Below are 22174 nucleotides of genomic sequence, written 5' to 3' on the forward strand. Positions count from 1 at the left end.
TTCAGGACTTTGCTAATTAGAACAATGACAGATCTAGCACCATAGAAAGTTATATCTTTATAAACACCAGACAAAAAACAATTTAACTTTTTTTTATTATTATTAACATTAGCACTTAAAACAAAAAAACCCATAGCAACTATCACAATATCTTAAAAATCTTACCAAATGCTGACAATGCACAATGTATGTTCTGTCAACAATCTTGTAGGCTATTAAAGTAGGAACGCAAGTGTTAGCAAATAAATACATCGAGTTTATTGGATTTATTACCTTGCTCTTACAAATGGAAAGAATATCATGTTTTTACATTATAAAAGCAGATGTTTGAAAAACTGTCTCTATAAAAAATCAACCTTTGTCTTCATTTTTTCCTCTGTAGTTGGCCAAAACCGGTGCAGTTTGTGCATATCAGTCATATGATCTTTATCTGTCAAAGGGCATAGTCTGAGGAAAAGGGGTATAGAGCTGGCTAAAAGGGATGTGACACAGAAGGAAACTGTGTTGAAAAGCTGATTGTTTGTCTGATTGTGAGTGGTGACTGACAGGTTTAGCACATGGGTCATGCCAATATATGACCTAGAAAAAGGCTGCAAGCCAGAAAGATTGTTCTCTGGTGCTTGTTTGTTGCTAAATTGGCCATTAACGAGTGTGACAAGAGTGGCAAATAGTGAACTTCATTTAGAACAGCTATTTATTTGATTGTTTGGAAATAAACCCATTCCTTTTTTAAAATGTAAGTTGGTTTTAAATGAAAAATGTTGTTTGAAATGGAAAAGCTGGGATTTCTAGAGTGGAACATGTCATGTAAAAATACTGGACTCGGTGTTCTTTTAATGATTTTCAATGATGATCCTGTCTAGACATTTATTTTCTTTCTTTTCTCTTTTATTTTCTCAAAAATCTACATGAAGTTTCTCTATATTGGTTGCAGTATCAAAGAGAAGGATTGGACTTCCTGCAACTGGAGCTGGAGCAGTATGGATGTAGAGGCAAGGGACATTTGCCTCAGGAAACTAAGTGTGTGGGAATGAGTGGATATTGGAAGTGTGGAGGTAAGTTCTTGAACACATGGAGGAAGAGATACACGCCACATTTAAAGAAAATATTCTGGAAAGGTAGAGCAAGGAAGTAAAAAAAGTGATGAGATATTCAACAGACAGAGATGAAATCTGTATCAAGTTCTTTCCATCATTCATATCTGGTCTAGCTTTTCACAGGACACCTTTTTGTATTTACATTTAACATGGCTGAATCTGGGGATTGTTTTGTCTACAGGTCCACTGACAAAAGATCAGTTCAATTAACTGATTTTAGTGTCGTTAAGTACAATTTCATCCAATCTAATATATGTTGTAAAATGCAGAAAAATCATAAAAAGTATTCTAAGAATATGGGAACTTCAGAGAGGAAAGAGTATTTAATTATCTTGCTTTATCTCAGTCTCTTATAGAAGTAACAACCTTGATTACATACCTAAACTCAAAAATTTGAGACAATTGTTAAGACAGGGTTTTGTTCATGGGCATCTTTAAGAAGAAAATCAAAAAGAAATATTTTATTAAAAATCTTTTACAATATTTTTAGATTTAGATTTTAGATATTATAGGAAGATTAACTGTCCATTGATTGTAACCCCAGTAACTGCTGCTTAGAGGACTTTGGAACAGCCTCAATATATGTGCAGGAGCTGAAATTTGCACATGCAAATAAGCTGCATTCTAAATTTTTTAATTAGTTGTTGATTTAGAAGCTGATGACTGAGATATTCCCTCATTATGTCTACTCTGACATTTACTAACTCATTACACTTTAAGGAAGACAATGAGTCAAAAAGACAAAAAAGTTTATTAAGGCCTAGATGAAATATAACTTTGATTTTAGGATGGCAGTAACACATTAGCTAATACCTTATTTATGACAACAGTGAATTCAGTTTAAACTATTTAAAACAAGCATTCAAAAAAGGATTATCACCTGAATTTGTAATTATTTCTGTTCTCCATTTACCTGTTTGGTTTATAAACATTTTGAGATAATGTAGTTGACATCTCCAAAAGCTGCTGTAAGACACAAAGAGCATAAACCAGTGTTTTAAAAAATTGTTTTAAAATAATACTATCATAATTCATAAGGTCTAGAGGAAAAAAACCGAAAAACAACAGCATTACAGGGGATGACTGAGCTAAGTGGCTTAAAGGGCAACATGGAAGTTTAAACCCTTGGCAAAAAAAGTTTTCCTGTTGGACCAGAAAAATGTGAGGCAGACAGGCCTCTGTATGGACACTGCACTGGTAAACTGTGTCTTTAAAAGAAAATTTTATTGGATTAGAGTCTAATCTTTCATCCAAATTTTGAGTCAAAATGCTATTCTGAGTTGAGTCACTGTGTAGTAAACCATAAAGAAGAAGCGATAATCATCTGCTGGTGGAACATGAACAGCTGAACCGTAAGAAGCTGTTTCCCTGTGTGCGTGTCTCACTGAATGTGTGGCTGGACTTCGTTGTGTGACTTTCAACTTCCCACTAGATTTTCTTTTATTATATTTTAGCTAGTTTTGAGCTGTAACATTTGTAAGGCAGCTGAGACATGTTGATTGATTTGTGACTTACAAATTTCTAATTTAAAAATTACTAAAAGGGATCTGTTGATTTGGACCCTTGAATTCTAAGGAACTACCAGAAAGTCAAGGGATAAAAAAAAAAAAAAAAACACCTCTAAATGGCTGCAGTGCTCTTTGCATAGATTTGAGGCCTGATTTAAGAAGAGACAAGTCTCAAAGTCACAAAGGAGGGGAAAACAGAAACAGATGAATGCAGCAGCAGTAAGAAAATCTTTGAATTAACTAAGCTGTCTATGTAACTTACTTGCTTCAAATATGTTTATAAATTTATAAATATAATATATAAATAGAAAAAAATATATACTTGTAACAGTCCTCTGGGGTCCTTTATCAAACCTTAGCTATTATCAATACTCTCTAAGGAAAATTAATATAAATTAGGGGTAGAAATTACATTTTATAAAGGAAGAATTAAATAAACTTCTGTAATTCATTTCTGTCCTCCATCTGATTTAATTCCTTCTGGGTTTCTTGACAAATTGCCATTCTCTCTAGATCATGTTTTTGCTATGGGTCCCATTACCAGCTTTGCCAAAGTAGAGATTTCAGGATTCGATTGTCTGAGAACATAGTTACTTCTCCTCAGCTAGAAATTTTCCCTTCCCCTTCCCCTTCCCTTCTATTCCCTTTTCCCTCCTTTTATTTTTCATTATTATATTATTATAAAATTGTCTTCCTACCAAGGCACATTTCATCTTTCCCTTTTTGGACATTTACACTGATGTAATGTGTGAAACACTATTATTTTGATTTGGTCACAGTCCATATCTGTGAGGCACAGGTGTGATCAGCTGCAGCACTGTAAGACAATAACGAATGGGAACTTTAGAGCTTAGCTTTATATTTCAAGAAACAAGAAAAAAGATTAAAGGAGAGAGAAACTAAATATGTGGCATAGCACTTGTCTCTCAGAAAGCAAGAACACTAAATCCATGTACAGATACTCAGTTCAGCAACCATGAGAAGAGAATTCTAGAGAATACAAAACAACTCATAGTTTAGTCATAAGGCAGTAGGGTGAATTTGAGATTTAAGATGGGGGAACATATGGTTTATGCTGGAAAATATATTACAGGTGTCCCAGTGTCCTGGTTTCAGCTGGGATAGAGTCAGTTTTCTTCCTAGTAGCTGGTACAGTGCTGTGTTTTGGATTTAGTGTGAGAATAATGTAGATAACACACTGATGTTCTAGTTGTTGCCGAGTAGCGCTTATCCCAAATTAAGGATTTTTCAGTTTCCCGTGCTCTGCCAGTGAGGAGGGGCACAAGGAGCTGGGATGGAGCACAGCCAGGACAGCTGACCTGAACCAGCCCATGGGATATTCCATACCATAGGACATCATGGTCAGTATAAACTGGGGGGAGTTGTCTGCAGCTAGGGGGAATCATTGCTTGGGCATCGGTCAGCAGGTGGTGAGCAATTGCACTGTGCATCACTTGGCTTTTCTTGGGTTTTATTTCTCTCTCTCTTTTTAAAATGATTTTACTTTTCATTACAATTATTATATTTAATTATTATTATTATTATTTTCTATTTTATTTATTAAACTGTTCTTATCTCAATTGACAAGTTCTACTTTTTTTTTCAATTTCCTCCCCATCCCACTGGGAGGGAAAAGGAGTGAGCAAGAGGCTGTGTGGTGCTTAGTTGCTGGTTGGGATTAAACCACAACACCCAGTAATCTCATTCTACTATTTGCACTCATGTTCAAGGGCTTGATTTCCTCTTCAATGAAGAAGAAATTTCCATAAAGATTTACAAATAAACAGAATAGGTTCTTAAAGGACGAATAACTGGAAGTTATTTACAATATAAGACCTCAATCACACTTATGCAGGTATCTCCTGGGTGGGCTTATGTCCAGAGGTTCCCATGCTAAACCTCTGGTCCAATTCTTCCTGTCCCACTTCATACTTATACATAATTTTTTCACAAAAGTAGATTATGCAGAAAATTTGATCTCCCCTTCCCCAACTCAATATCAAAGACTACAGAAGGACATACAGTATGAAGAGATTATGCTTTAAAGTATACAAATTCCAATGGACAAACTGTGTTTCTGCATTGTAATCCAAAATTTCAATCAAAAATCATTCTTTGTGCAATATTATTAAGGCTGGTATTAAAAAAAGGATTTTCTAAATAATGAATAGAGAATTAATAAAAAAAATATTGTAAAATGACATCTTAAGTAGAGCTTTTTCTAAATCATTAGATACTTTATTTTGTATAGTTTTTGTTTTCTGTTTCCTCTTACGTGCTATAGACATCATTTAAATATCATTGTGCTAAACAGAGAAAAATACCTTAACTTTGAAGCTTCGTCTGGAAGTTAAATTGTATTTGTAAATGCTTCACCGAACAAAATTTTTCAAATATAATTCAAGTATAGTAATCATGTTTAAAATACAGTTTTTCATAGTTATGTCCCATCTGCTCAATACTGATAAGGAGTTCAAAAACCAAGCTATAAAAATCAATGCCGCTAAATGTTTATTAATTATATAGAAACTTGCTTAGCTTACTGAGCATGTTTAATAACATGAATGTATATTCCAAAGTATAGATGCAAATTTTAGAAGATACATTTTAAGTATAGTTAGACTGCATAAAGTATATAAGCATCGTACTTATTATTTTACTTAATCTGATTCTACACTGAGAGGATCATTTCACTGCAGGTAGAGAACATAATTTCTGCCTGGGAAAAAAAAAGTCATTGCATATTAACAGTCAGTGGAGCAAGTGGGTAAAGCTGCATACAAACTATTTTCCATCATTTTCAAAAATTATCGGTAAATTTAAGATTTATGTCTAATTTTTTCAGATATTATTTTTAACTCCAATAACATCATGAACTGATTTAACCAGCCAGTGGTGCATGAAGCATACAGGTCAATTAGATTGGCACAAGAATGTTTCATGATTTTTCTCAGATCCAGCCTCACAAAAGACACTGCAGAGAGATAAACTGCATTAATGATAATTTTTCTTAACATGGATATGCACGGCCGCAGGAAGAATCATCAACAGAAACAAAGCTTACAATATTAAAAGAGCAAGCTGTAGACTAGTGAAAGTGGCAGAGTGGGAATGACTTAACTAGGGGCTTTATGAGCACCTTATTGGGAGATGTGTGTATAGTTTTTATTACTGTAAATCTTGTTCTGGCAGAAGCAGGCACACTTGAGAATAAAAGCAGTCAGTACCACAGACAATGCAAAGTGATAGACCATAAATTAATTTCTACCTTCAGCAGCACAGGCAGAACTTGATCCTGACACTATAGACTCATCACAAATTTTTGGATATGCCCGTAGCACAAATGAGTGCCACCTTCCAGAGTAATTCTGTGAGAGGTACGCTTCAACTTCTGCCTCCTTTGTTTTTACTTTGCTGTTTCCAAATGAGAAAATGTGTGGGAGATGTGTTTTGGCACATGGAGGTGAAAGGATGCAGATGCCTCTGCCTGCTATACAGAAGGAGGGTAAGTGAACCTTATCCTCAAGACTGTCTTCAAACGCAGTGGATATAGGCAGTGTATCCTACTGATCTGTGCAGCTTGAGACCAAGCAAACTTAATCATTTTTTGTTCAAAAACATGCTTTTTAATAGTATAGTATTTTTTTTGTGTGTGTGAAACATTTTCTATTACATTGCTATTTTTATGGATTAAAGTTTTCTGCCACCCATATAGGAATGAAAACCATTACCCTTGTTTTAGAGTAACACACTATAACCACTGTATTCTACTACCTACACTGAAGTAATACAGATTAGCACCATTTAATCAATGATAAAAAAAGCCTTTATGGAAGACAAAATTAAAAAAAAAAAATCAAAATAAGGTAGGCTTAGAAACCACATTAGGCCATTTATATCATACATCTATGAGCCATCAGTGATATGTTGAGATTTGTTGACTGTAAGAGGCAGAGACTACATATCAGCCCTTATTTAAAGCTGTAAATCTACATGACACCAGGATAATAGTGCCTGGCCAGCTGAATGTATGTTTTTCCATTCAAGCATTTATGGGAAGTACCATAATATAGCCAAACTTCCTTTATATGCAAATGAACAATGTTTTTGCTGTTGTATTTGCTTAAATATAAAAATCCATCTTGATTTGAAAATGTCAGCATAACCTTTGATAAAGGATTTTTCTGGCTTAGTAAAGACTGTGCAATTTACATCTAACCTAAATTCCAAGCAACTTCCAGAATCTAGTCTTTGAATCTTAAAGCTTTTTCTTACAGGTTCACATATTCCTCACATTCAAACATGGTGTTTCTTTTATAAATGTTTGTGAAAATGGCCATGCAATTATGATTGATTGGTAGTGATTCTCAAAGGCTCTGTGAAGGGAAAATAGAGTGCTTTTTACGTAGAAAAAGAGAAGAATGGAAGAATAGAGTTCACATGTAGTTGTTATGTAAGCTTGTACTATATTGCAGTGTTCTCAGTAGTGTATCCTTAAGTGTCAATTCTAGATTACTTTTGAACTTAAAAAGAGTTTTTTGGCTACTATCTGTTCTGTAGCAAAAAAGGGATTAGACTCCTTACTTCTGTCATCTAGGCAAGAACAGTGCTGCTTTAGCCATAATCAATTCAAACTGGATAGTTTAAAATAAACACATGAGACACAAAAAACTTATATGTCTCATTATTATCCCTAGAGACAAAATTTTAAGATGTTTGTGTTTGATGATCCACAGGCAAATTATACTTCAACCTGAATAGCAGGGAAACTGAAAGTGAATGCAAATTATTAGACCTGGTGCCTTGGGTAAACGATAGTGGATAGATTTCTGAGTGTTTTATATTATTTTCTTAGCAAAGCTGTCAATGCATTGATACATTAACCTTCTGGAGAAGTCATATTGCTATTGTTATTTCCTCAGTCTGAAATCTTAGATTCTAGAAAGCCAAGAATTTTGAACACTTAGAACCTTTTTTTGAGTAGATGGTAAGCAGAGCAGATTGTGATTCCCCTGTTAGTTGAAGAGCTAACTATTAGAGCCACAGATGAAAGTCCCAGAAGCATTGATATATTTGGGTTCCAGGGTAAAGTGCTGTTATCAAGAGCCAATTTGAACCTCACTGATTAAAAAAAAAAAACTTCAGAAATTAATATTTCACTTCCTAGTCCCAAATCTAACTTATTAATTATTATTTGGAAGACAAATAGGAAATGAATACTGGACTTAGTCTTAAATCATATTTAATCTGTTGACTTTTTCAGATAAATGTTTAATTAAGACTTAGCATCATAAAATAGTACAGGTACCCCCAAGCCATCTCTTCCACAGGCTGAATGAGCCCAGCTTCCCCAGCCTTTCCTCACAGGGCAAGCATTCCAGCTCCTGACCAGTTTGGTGGCCCTCCCCTGTACTTGCTCCAGGTTACTCATGTCTTTATTATATTGGGGGGCTGAAAGCTGGACACAGCATCAAGTTGTGGCCTAATGAGCGTTGAGTAGAAGGGGGATAATCACTCCTCTCAAGCTGCTGGTTGTGCTTCTGTCCATACAATACAGAACACTGCTGGCCTGCTTTGCTGCAAGGGCTCATGCTCAGCTCACTCTCTGCCAGGCCCTTTCAGCAGAGCTGCTCCCCAGCCAGGCTTCTCCCAGCCTGTATTGTTGCAAGGGGGTCTTCTGTCCTGGGTGCAGGGCTTTGTATTCCTCCTTGTCCATTTTCATCAGGCCTTTGTCGACCCATTCTTCCAGCCTGCTTAAGTCCATCTGGATGGCAGCCCTGTGCTTGAGTATTTTGACTGCTTTTCCCAATGTGGTGTCACCTGCAAAACCAATGAATCCATCACCTATTCTGCAGTTGCAGCTCTGCAGGTGGAGAAGGAGTTATTCACCTCCTGCCAGAAGTCACAAGCCTTCAACCTTGCCTATCTTGTGAGTCTCCATTTGCCATTCTAATAAGCACAGCCTAAGTCAAGGCTGGTGGTGTGACAGGGTAGCTGCTCCAGTCTTTCTTATTCTTCTCATTCTCCCTGTTTACTGCTGTGACTACATTAACAGTGGGGACACAACATGGATGATTTGGGGTCCATCTATTCTGAACATATCCAAGGCTTGTAAGAATAGGACAAGGGGTAATGGTTTTAAACTAAAAGGGTAGATTCAGGCTAGATATAAGGAAGAATTTTTTTATGATGAGAGTGCTGAAACCCTGGAACAGGTTGCCCCGAGGCTGTATATGCCCCATGTTAGAATACTGCTGTTCAGGCTAATACAGTGTGCCTGTGGCGATACTATGGCAAAATAAAATTTGAATTTTCATATTCATAATGTTATGAACTGAAAAGGAGCAGATAACGTCAGAAAGCCAAATGAGATGAGGCTTGTGCAGAGGAAGGTATTGCAAGACAAAAGTCAAAAAATAAGACGGCAGTGTGTTTCTCCAAAGCAATATAATTTTTTCTCCTGTTCACATGCTGTATGTAGTTAAAACCCTTCTGCACCTCTTAGCAAATCTTCCTCTTTCAATGGTTGTGGATTATGCTTTGTTAGACTGAATACTAAGCTTTAAAGAAGAAGGTCTGCTGAAAAAAAAAATTGAAAAAAAGTCCCCAGCAGCACTTGTGTTATGACTAATATTCTGGAGACATCAAGAGTAAATCGCTGATGGGGTATTTGAAGCTCAAAAAATAAACTTTTCCTGTTTCATCTTTCCATTTAACGTTTTTTTTCGACATGCATTTTATTCTTCTCTGTTTGTCTTCGCAGCTTCTCAGGTAACCACCTTTATGATTATGCATTTTTTTCTTGTTCTAACATTTTAGTCATTTTGGAAGTTTGTTGGTCATGATTCTCACAAGTATCTAGAAAATTCTGAGCTTCCATTTCTAAAAGTAATATTTTAAAAATATCTTTCAATTTTCTTTAATGTTGGATTTCAGATTGAGTTCCCTCATCACTCATGATACAGGCTTTATGGAATCAGCCTAGATGCACAGCAAGATTTTATCTTAAAAGGAGAACTGATATATGGTCTGGTGTGATTTATGTTTTTATTCCTGAGAATTCTCTCCCGCTCCTTGATCATTGTTCTTCCTCACACTTTATTTCATTATTCCATAATGAAATGATCCTTAAAAATAAAATAAAATATCTTAAAATTTAAAAATGACAGTTTTGTGATTTTTTTAATAAATTTTATTGGCTTTCTAGTAACCCTGAAACTTAAAAAAGATTTAGAAATTCTCAAATTTCCTGGTTTTGAGCCACATTTACTGAGCATGCTAATTATGCTAAATACTTTTAAGCATGTTTCTTTTCTTCATGGGGAAAACCTTTCTTTTTAGAGAGCCTTGGACAGATACATATGTTGAAGAGAATACTTAGCATAGACCTTGAATCTTTGGGGCAGCTGGCAGAATCTCAACTTATTTCTACCTTCTTGGCTATGAGAAAAGGATTAGAAACATGAGCTGTGTGGAAACTACACTGGTGCTGCCTAAGACTTTGGGAATTACTAAGTTATTTGGATATTAAAAATATTAGTCTATTTTTTGCAGCTGTAACTACTTCTTATTAACCGGTTTGCATTATAACATTCTCCTACAACTGCATAAATTAATGGTATGTTCCTGTTTATAGGTAATAGGATTTAAAAATCCTACCTACATTACTTCATCAGTTATTTTGTGTTTCAGTGATAAAAATATATACTTTTCATAAACAATTTATGTATTATTTTCCCACACTTTTGACATGATTAGGTAGAAAAATTAGATCAAAAAAAATACCACTGCAGCATTTATACATATCTACAGTTTTATGGAGAAAGCATTAAGATCCGGATTAAGTTTTTTAAAGGTCAGGGCAATATTTAAACTCAGAAAACTTTCTGGCGCTCACTTTTTCCTTTTCCTTTAAAGAACAATTGCCTCATTTAGGAATAATTGGTATTCACAAAGGAAATGCACACGTTCTGAAACCTAGTAATTTCCAATTGCCAAGATACCTAATGAGTTGTCTTAACAAGATTACCAAACATATAAAAGGAACTAATTGCATTGCATTTAATTCCGAAATCACAACTAGATGCAAAATAGGTTTTGCAGCTGGCATTTTGCTGGCAATGCAAGACAAAAATGAGGAGGTAGCTAGAGATCAAGGGATCATGCTGCTCAGTTTTCAGGAAGAGTCACTCCTTCCTCCCCAAATAGACACCAAAATTATATGCCATTATTACTTGAAGAGAAAAACATTTTAACAATCTGTGATACGACAAAGGATTAGCCAAACATATCCATTCTCCAGAAATGTCTTTAATTAACTGTTTTTCATTTATTTATTCATATTGTGGTCTATTATTCAAATAACAACGGGCATGTATTGTTTCATAACATAATTTGGGGGTTATATTTTCTATTCACCTTTTTATCTTTGATTTATACTGTTTTCACATTCACAGATATAAACTGTTACTTATACTCCCCAATATTCACTCTCAAACTCTTCCTTAATTGCTGATATTTTCAATATTCCTTTTAAATATGAACACACTATTGTGTTATTCTCCAAAACAGGTAAGAAAGCTTATTATCCTTACTGATACATTCATTGTGCTCTCACAATTTCTAGAATTAGATTCCTGTTGTATTTTCAGAGAACGCTATCCACCCTGACATGAAATAATGGATTGTTTTTTTTTACTTCTGCGTTTTAGTAATTATTTTAAATCTTCCTATTTTCAATATGTTGCATAGTTTTATTCAATAAATCAAAACACAAGAAATATAAATATTCTATTTTTTTCTTTGATTTTCAAATGATTGTAAGTTCCATTAATGATTTTGGAGTTATGAGATTTGCTTTAAAAGCCCTCAAAAATCTCTGTGTGGTCTGGTTAGTTTTAGATCTTCCTGAAAAATTATTTGCTTATAACTATCTTCAGTTTGAGGAAAATGCCTATGATAAAACACCAACAATGTGTTTAACTGGTTTTATTTTCTTATTATTTAATCAACATTTGGACCTAGGCATTTTTGAAGTTCTAGGTGGTTTTAAAGGAACATTTTTATTGACAACAGCTAGTGATAGGCTCATGCAAAAATAAGATATCAACAATAAGACAGAAGTTCAAGACTGAGGAATAAGAAGGTATGTGACTAAATCCCTTTACTGTTTCTTTCACTTTTTTTCTTTGTCTCCACATTGAGGCTGGTAAGAAGTTTGTGTGAGTATTCATCATGCTTTTTTGCTGAACTTGATCTGAGCATTTGAAATATTCTTTATGGATGTTTGCCACAGTGTAGTCATCTTATTCCACAAGCTATGTATGAAGCAGTTATATTCTTCAAAAATATTAGGTGTTCAAGATCATCTACAATAGATTATTTGGAGGCACTTAGAACTTTTTAGCATAACATTCCTCTAGTCACTGTTTATTAGTGTTGCATGATTATCTACCTGGATCACAAAGCATTCCTTCTCTTTCTTATCATTTGACAAATAATTGATATATTTCCAATTTGGGAAAAACAATCATATCTGGTTACTATATCTTCTACTAAAAGACCTAGGAACATCAAACAAAGCTAATAGGAGTCAAGTTCCAAGAAAAACAGAAGAATGGGGTACTTTTACCTTCATAGAATGAGCTGTGAAATTCCCTGTGAAAGGTAGTATAGCATGCTAGAAGTTAACAGAGACACAAGGTCCTGGAATCCTTCAAGATCTTGAAATGTGTAGAAGAAACAATTCACAAAATATCTGACCCAAAACTAGTTAAAGTTCAAAGAGAAGTAGACAAAAGTATCATATATGTTTGGTTCATTTTTATGCTTCCCCAGATACATGCTTATTCTTATGGTTAAAGAAAGACTACTGGGTCAGACTGACCTTGGTCTCACCCAGCATGGTCCTTCTGTTTTTCTGTGATGGTAGTGAAATCTTTGAGGTCCATGAACATTTTCACCAGTGTATTGTATATACATCTCCAATCTTTCAAATCATTCAGGGCATGACCACAGGAGTCACAGGAAATCTAACTCAGCCCTTTTACTCACAAATGAGATTTCTGCTATTCAGCCAGCTCTAAGTGCTTCTATTGTTAAGGGCATATATCAATTTCACTTTCAATTTCTGTTCCAAATAGGTACCAGGAGAAAATAATGTTCCAGAGGAATACCCAACAGCAGAATTTAACCTACTAATATCATTGTTTAACTCATATTCTTATTAAAAGGTATTCCATAAGAATGACCTTAAATACAGTAGCTATTGTGAACTGAGATGGGCAAATTGTGAAGTCCCTGCATAATCCTTCTTCAAGCAAAACAGAATGCATATTTATACCTCTTGACAAGACATGTGCCATATTTTCTGTAAATACACAATACTTTTCTTCATCTAAAAATTGCAAACCTAAAATGAATCACACTTGTAAAATTTTACTATCAAATTATTGCTCTGCACATCTGTTTGAGACTCTGCTATGATTGACTGGAAGGCTTGAGTAAAAATAGAAAAACAGACACAGCTGCAAGTAAAATTAAAAAAAAATGCAAACAGTAAAAGGCAAATGATGTAATGTGCAAACTACTGTTTCCTCCTTTATCTCACCTTTACAGATTCTTATTCCTGTATTGGATGTTTCTATTTCACCATTATTTTCCCTAATCACTAGTCACCATGATTCCTTCTTTCTCTGTTGGGCTGGCTGATTTTAGCATACGACAAAGGGGAATGTTGCAGAGGCCCCAGACCACATAGAATTCCCTTTGCCTTCAAAGATTTTCTGAAGACAGTATTTCTTTCCTGATCTTTTTGAGGTAGTTAGCAAAGCTACTCTATTCTCCTTTCATTATTTTGCCATTTCTGTCTCTGCTTCTTTAAATGTGACTTGTCCATTTTAGACAAGGCTAGTGGTCTTCCCTAGACATTGTTTTAGCAATATAATAATTCTTAACAAAGGAGAGACAGAAGAAACACTTCCATACATCACTTTGAGGTGTCTTTCAGTACAATAGTCTTGTCAGAGGAAGGCACACAAGTACCTTCATTCACGTTGATACTGAGGGACCTCTCAGGGATGGAGTTCTGCAGAATAGAAACATAGGATGCAAAAAAAAACAAACAAAAAAAAAAAAAAAAAACCAGAGGCATTTTTAAAGCCTCGGTCAGAGAGTTTTAGGTATTGATCGTCTTATCTTCAGACTTGTGTGCATTGATTCTGAAGAAGCGTAACTCGATCCCTTTTCCAGAGTGGTGAAGCAGCAATGTGCTCTCTGCTATCTCTAAAGTGCCTGAGTGACTGACTACTGACAAATGGGGCTGTGATGCTCACCTGCACAGTGTAACTAACCAACAGTATCAAAACTGTTGATCAAAACTTCAATCTTATGAGCTGGTATCTGTATTTTATGATTATAGAAATTGAAGAGATATAAATATATGCTGGAACACTATTACAATTAAAAGTTATCTCTAAGGAACACATGTATATGAACAATACATTGGAACTGTCTCTTTCAATCCCCACAAATCTGTTGAGCTATTATTTAATTTTCTTTATTAAGTGATGTTCTCAAAATAGTTGTTCTTAGCCTTTGCAGAACACCAATAAAAGAATGTCATAAAACTGTAAAAATGAAGATACTGCAGAATTTCTGGAAGACAGAAAGCATTTAACTTGTCAATCTCCAGCACACAGAAGTAACATAAGCAAAAAACCCTGTGCATAATAAAATTACATCTAGTCCTACAGTCCAAATGCAGGAGAAAATGAGATAACATATACTCCTACAAATTCCTAGACTAAACAACTAGGAAACATCCAATAAAAAATTATTGTAATGCACTCCCTGAGCTCCCACTAGTGTATATATAGCTATAACAGTGGAAAAATAATATTTAAAAATGTATCACTGCTTTGCTGTACTAGGAAAGAAAACAAGTGCAAACATTGTTGGCTTAATGCAGGCATGCAATGGAGCCACTGCATACCTTTCATGTTAGCACTCCCACAGTGTGCACTGTCAGATGGTTAGTGGGAGGATAGTGAGACAATGAGAGGAGCAAAGAAAACATATTTATTTTTTCTCTTTTCAGACTGGATGGAAAGAACATTTTCTGCAAGGCCACATGATTGTAATTACCATGCCACAGTATCAGTAATGCTGTAAAAAATCAGATTCTTCTCTCTAAGTCACTTGATGAAAACAAGTCGGGAGTCACTATCTCCAGGAAGAGGAATAATAAAAATATTGGAGGAAAAAATATTTAAAGAAATAAAACAGAACAAGTTTTTCTAAGTATATATGTATATCATTTTAAGTCATTTATAATGTTTGTGAAAAGACAAAACATGAGCATGAGTTACTTGTAATGTTAAGATATGGTCAAAAAAAAATCTACCCTTTTGAATATGAAGTTTCTAATCGTCTTATCTTTATGTGGTTAAAGGTGCAATGATGTCTTGCTAGCATTTTCTGCAAAGCCCTTTTAAATGTAATTTGTATGAATGTTAATGAAATGAGCTTTTTCTGATAAATATGGTAACCTTTTTTTAGATTTTTTCCTTGGTATTAAGTGAATTCTTTAGTTCTAGCAAATTTTACCAGTAACTGTGTCTGCTTTGAATAGAGTAAAAATTTGGTTAATTTTCCAATTCATGTTACAGTCTGAAGAGTGAAGTGACGTGATTAGAAATGGGTTGAATGCTGCAACAAAGTATTTGTGAACATTTGTCTGAATACAATCATTAATTTATCTTGGAGCAGGCTATCTTGGGCCAACCCAAATGATTTTTTTCCCTTTAAGAAAATGTTGAAATGAAAACATTCATGCTGAAATCTTCTATCATGCTGAAAGATATCTATCAGCTTGGCTAGAAAACCATAAGTGACTTCTAGACCCTAATCTGCTAACTTGCACTGAACTACAAGCTCTGTATCTTGGGACTAATAAAATGATGTGTTTTGTGAATCATCTATAGAGGAAAACACCAAAGACTTAAAAACCCTAAAGCTTTATTGCTTATTTTAGAAGAAAAGAAACTAGTCTTGTGCATGTGAGTTGAAAAGGCTTTTACTATGACTATCTTTGCTGGTACATCATCAACATTTATGTACATAAACATGAACAGACATAAGCAGGCTGTGGTAGAGTGAACAAGTTTATATCACGTGACATTTAACAGAAAGAACAGTAAGTCATATAGCTAAGGGAGTTTACACTTGAGTACAGGTTCCTACTATCCATGTCACCTCTGAGTAAATTTTGTTTCCCTCTTTCTCAGATGTTTGTTTTTTGCTGTAACTTCTACAGTTTACTGCAGTAAGTTATGAATGTCTTTACCTGGGTTTGCATCAGTATGCAAATTAAACCTGTTCGTGTCCTAAAGTTACTGCCACTCTGTTTATGATCTGCACCACTTTCCCCTGGAAATGGTCACAATAGTGCTTCTCCCAGTGGATTACGGTCAAGACATAGCAGTTGTGGATACCCATATCTTTAAAAATGAAAGCGTATATCGAAAAGTTGCGCAGAGGAAAAGCAAGACAAAACCTAAACACATTATATGTCCTGAATAGGAAAGGGGAACCTGCAGTTTGTTTTATATTCAGTGTGTGGAGGCGAACCGTAGATCACACAGTCATCCAGCAAAGTGATATAAAAATGTGACAGCTGCTGGAGTGTTTTATACCATTAGAAATGGTAATTAGTTATACAGTCTTTGTCTATTCTTTGTAACAACATCTGGCTGAATATCCATTGTACTATATAATGTAAATTATGTTTAAAAACATACAGCACCTGTAACAATTACATGGCGAAAGTGAGTCTCTCAAGACTTCTTGACATGTTTAGGTATTGGTTCTGAAGCCCTTTGGACAAGCTTGTATTTTAGCTCTTTTTACCTAATATGTTGTGTTGGAACCAAGCTGAAGTGATTATAATCATATAATATTATGTATGTATAATATATATACTATGATAGGGTATAATGTGTATACACATTATATAATGTGTATACAAGCTACTTTTTGCAAGACACTGGGACAAACTAAAACCAAGGTATTTATGAATTGGTCATATATGTACAATATGAAGTTATGATTATTAAAGACTGATGTTTGGAGAATATGTATAAATAGTAGAATATATAAGTATAGATATGTTCTTATCTTTATGCATATGTATCTCATATGTATATATAGATATATTCTACATACACATACATGTCTACATATATGTCTGCATACGTAGATATCTATCTACATACATATATGTACCTATATGTATCGAAATACATACATATGTATGTGGAATATATGTAGAATATATGTTCTGGTTTTTGGTTTCAATGGAAATGATGCCAAGTTTAAATCCCTCTGTTAAGTTTTGTAGTAATGCAGAGAAGAATTTACTTCAACTGTTCCAACAGATACAGGAGAAAAACCTGTTTGGTGTGATTATTTATTGTCAACAATTTTGATACACATCATCTCATACTATTATTCTACTAAAGTTCATCCATAAGCAATTATTTTGCTACTGTTTTAGTTAGGTGAATATTACCTTAATAACTAAAACTAAATGGAGATTATTAGGTGGGGTGCAAAAGCACAAAGAAAAATAAAAATAGTCCAAAAAAAGACATTTTTTTATGTCTTTGTAGATGCCATAAGTAATATTCTGGTTCTGAATTTTAACTTGCAACCTGGCAAAAACTGGAGTCCAAATTTGCATTAGGAAATTACATCCAGATCTTGTGCATGGAACTGCTTTCTTTCATTTATGTCAAAAAGAGGTGCACTGCATCAGTGTTATAATTTTTGCTTTACAGTTATTTGAAAGGAGAAAGACCTGTTGAAGGACAGAAGGTGTAGTCTTGTGTGTGAGCAATGCTGTTTCATCACCTGACAGCACTTCTTTCAGTCTTGACAGCTTCATGCTATTATCTTCGATATTATTCATAAAGTTATGATCAAATAATCCAGCTATCATGAATTGTGTCAAACGAGTCTTCTCAGAGCTTCTAGTAGTAACATTGGATTTACTATATTAAAAGATTTCCCCTTAGTTTCCTTTAACTAAGTGGTGCATACAGAAATAAGACTCCTTTGAGAAGTTTCTTTGGCAGACAATAGAATCAGGTGCATATATATGCTTATGTCACATTACTGTGAGACTTTGTGAAAATAAATTAAAAAAAAAAAGTTGGACTCTCAGAACAATATTGCTAACACATTTATCTTGTCTGTTTTATTTTCTTTTGTAGTTTCTAAAAACTGGAGTTGATCAACATTTTCAGGGAATAAAAATTGTTTCTTTAGCTACTTACATTGGAGAATAGCTTGCACAAAGAATGAATCTGAAAAGGGAAAGGTCAAGCTCATCCTTTTATCCAGTCAGAGGAGATTCTGAAATGGCCTAGAATTCCTAATATTATAATAATAGTAGTAGTAGTAGCAGTAATAATAATAACAATAATTCTTCCTCTTGCTTTCAGGACAACTTTTACTTTGGGAACACCTTGCTATACAAGCATAGCAACCATGTTCAGATGTGAAGAGACATTTTATTTAGAAGAAAGAACCTTTCCAATTAGCAGTTTTCAGTTAAATTAACTCCACTTTTCTTCCCAGCAAGGAGACTAATACTGTTGACCTTTGATACAAAAGAGATGCAAAATTCTCAGTGTTAGTGCATTAAAGAAAACAAAGCCAAAAGCACTAGAATACTCATTAAAGACTGCTATATAGATTAAAAAGAGCAGGACTGAGCACTCTGCCAAAGTGAGGCAAAGGGAGGGAAACTATTGATCATCATGTTTTTTAAGACCTGTCAGACTACATGGCTGAAATTAGTATACTATGACTTGATGTCTTTGGCAGATTCATAAGAAAAAATTTTCAACATACAACTGATATGAATGAACCATTGCAAATCCTTACTTGGAGAAGTTAAACATATGAATGAACAGCAATGCGTATTTGGCCCTTCTGTTGAAGTCTGTATCCATTTGGCAGAATGTGTTGCTTGCTATTATGAGGCAGGAATTGAAATTTAGATCAAATACAAGTTTCCAACTGGTGTTATTTAATAGATCTTGACTGCTCAAGGAAATGTGCATAGAGATGTCTGAAAGTGGGTAGTCCTATGTGACTTCAGAAATAGTGTGTTTCTTTTCAGAAATAGTACATTCTTAGAGTTCCTAGAGCATTTATGAACAGTTTTGGTTCTTTGAAACTGAAGTGCTCTTGTTTGAGATAGAAAATTTCTGAAGTGATTCTGTTTGAGGGACAAACAGTCTTTTGAAGAGAAACAGGAGCATCTTCAGTTCAATAAACTTGAAACCCAACAAGAATAAGTGTTCTTTCTGTGTAGGACTCCTCTTCATTTTCATGGTAAGGTCACCCAAGGGCTTCCTTTGCAGCTCTGAGATGACTGAAGAAGTATTTAAGATTTTGCTTTAAAGTTTTGATCATTCAGAAAGCGAGGGGAACCTTTTATTTTTATTATTTTTTTTAATTACTTTTGTCTCTTCAAAGCTCTAGTAGGCAAAAATCTGTTCCTGGATCAGTTAAAATCTATTCATGGTCCTTTCTCTCTTGCATTCATGAAGCTCTGGAGGAGTAGTCCCCATTTGCTAAGGCCAAGCAATACTAGAGGATCTACTTTTTTCTGTGGATTTTCCAGTTGTCTTCTAGAAGTGCCAAGTAAACTAGAGGTTAATTCCTCCACATTGTGAAAATTTATGGGTAAAAATCTGGAAACCTACATCCCCAAATTAAGATGAAAATCTAAATCCCCCCAAAGGCACATTCTTGGTTTTAGTTATCAAAGAACAGCTATTTGCCCAAATTGAATAATAAAATGTACATCTATAGGCTAATTTTCCTTAATCATTTAATGTATAATTTTTCTTGATTTAAAATTTCACTTTTTAGTTTTCCTTTCCATTTAGCTGTAATGCATTTTGATAGCTGACGAATCTTGCTCTAATTCCTATGCCACTGACATCAATGGGGCATTTCTGTGCATACAGAATTTGGCCCTGTTGAAAATTGCTGAATTATACCTTCTGCAGTAAATAGTAGAGTTGCAGAGAACATACATCATTAGTGCATTCATTCAGCATATAGTATTACACCCTTAAAACACACATAATGTGAATATGTTAGATTTGTAGCTTCACTCAAACAGTATTATTTTTTTACAGCTTTGTGTATTTATCTTCCTTTCTGAACTACTGGAAACCTTACAGCTGATCCCTCTTTTCATACATTCATACATTTCTTCTCATTCACTTGCACAGATTATTCCTGAAAACATAATCCAATTGGGATTCTCCCCAGGAGTTGAAAGCAAATAAGCAGGACTAAAATAGCAGTTAAGTGAAGTCCATTGACTTAGTATCTTTCAGAATACAGGTCTATCGTTTTGCCTTCAGTCCCACTGAAGTCAATAAACTGTTGTGTATTATAATTATCCACAGTGGTTGCTTTAAAAATTCATTAACTTAGATTTTTAGAAAGTAGCAAATTTAAAACGCTACGTGTGAGGGCTTCTCTGGAAATTAACTGAGCTTTTTAATGATTTCCAGACTCCTATAACTTTTGCTCTAAGATCAGCTAGGCCCACTTGTTTGGAGAGATGGTCTTTCATTTGGCATCTGTTTTTAAAAAGCTGAAGAGTAGTAGCAGAGAAAATCCATGATTTTGAGTTCATGTAAGATTTTACTAGAAATTGTAGAACACACTAAAAAAGTATGTCAACATAATAAAGCCTAAGGACTGGGACTGATATCAGTGCCCTAGAGACAGAAACTATAAACTTGTTTCTTAGAGCTTGTCACTATCATCTAGTGAATGGGTTCAGCAGATTGCAGAACACTGCAGTCTTTTCCTTTCCTCATCTCACCATGGACGTCAGCAAGTCCTGGTAGATAATGACTGTTTTTCTCAGCCTCAGGCAAACAACAAGGAAAATGCTGCTGTTCTCCTGGCTATTGTCTTTATCTTCAAAATAATTCTGGCTATAGATTTATTGTAATCCTATTCTGGTTACTTCGCTACAGAATGTTGCAGGTAGGCTGGAGGTACCCCACCTCCACCTTTCCTATCACTTCTCCAAAATGGGCAGGTATTTTGTTTCTTTTTGTGTTCTGCTATTTCAGTCCTGCTCAACCCTTCCATTCCCAAATAATGGCAAAATGTTGATGATCAACATTAAAAAAACCCAAATTTTTAAATTGTTCTGTGATTTTCTCAAGACAAAATGTTTTTTTTTTCTCCTTGCTGGTTGAACCACCATACTTATTAACAGTGTTGGGCAGCCCAGTCTACTACAAATTGCACTGTGCCTGGTGAGTCATGCAAGCTAATACTTAGAAACCCATATCTTTGTTTTATTCTCTTATAAAATACAGAATTATAAAAACAAACAAGTTGGCACATGGAACTGCCAGCCTCAGCCTACATTTCCAGCAGACTATATAATTAAAATAACTAGTACAAAAATATGTGTCTGCAGAACAATATTTGCTTAGTTGAAGCAGTTAATATGAAAAGGCACCATACTGATGAAAATAATATTAAAGTGTTTAATACTCTAGGCTTTATTAAGCTAACCATTCCCTTCTTCCAAAAATCTCTCTTTGGTGTGCCAAATCCTTTCTTTCTCTGTGAAAGAGCTTCAACCAAATGTAATAACAATTTCTTTTCAGACAGTACCGTCCTCAGGGACAAGGCTGTTTCTTCCCTTTTCAGACTGTGCCATACTGCTTTCTATTACTATAGTAATATAAACAATTCATAAGAAGTTTTTAGTGTTAGTAGAAAAAGTGCACATGCATCTTCAGAGACTTTTCCCACAGATGTAATTTGCCTTATCTTGCCTTACAGCATAGAAACTCATAAAATATTTGGAGATTCAAAGATATAAACCTTTTTCTTCAAATTGTTCATGCTATTATTATTTAGTATTACCATTGGGCCAATGGAAATCATACAATGTGCATTCATTTTAAAATGAAAATATTGAGCTTCCCACTCATTCTAGGATTTTAACTTTTTGTTTGTTGAGGATAGGATAAAGAAAGGGTAGGGAAGAACAGAAGAAATATTACAGAGTATTCTGTATATGCCACCCTTCATGCCTCTGGTTATTATTTGTTGGTTACAGGCAGAAGAGAGGTGCAAGTTCATATCGTTTTTGCTATCAAGAAAAGTACCTTGATGTGATTGAGAATATGATGAGATACAAAACTTGCTTTGTTCCTCTGATTAAAAGTCATTGATCAAAAGGAATAGTCAGGTTTATTATCTTTGTGCAAGGTTTAACAACTGGATATGCTTAGTTGTGTAGTAAAAGGGCACACCAAGTCATAGAATCATAGAATGGTTTGGGTTGGAAGGGATCTTAAAGATCATCTAGTTCCAACCCCCCTGAATGGGCAGGGACACCTTGTACTAGATCAGGTTGCTCAAAGCCCTGTCCAACCTGGCCTTGAACACTTCCCGTCATGCATTTAATTTCAGTGGGGGCAGGATGAAACCCTCACTACAGTTCAT

The sequence above is a fragment of the Tyto alba genome, unplaced genomic scaffold (assembly GCF_018691265.1).
Source record: "Tyto alba isolate M040663 unplaced genomic scaffold, T.alba_DEE_v4.0 Super-Scaffold_38, whole genome shotgun sequence".
Lineage (NCBI taxonomy): Eukaryota > Metazoa > Chordata > Aves > Strigiformes > Tytonidae > Tyto > Tyto alba.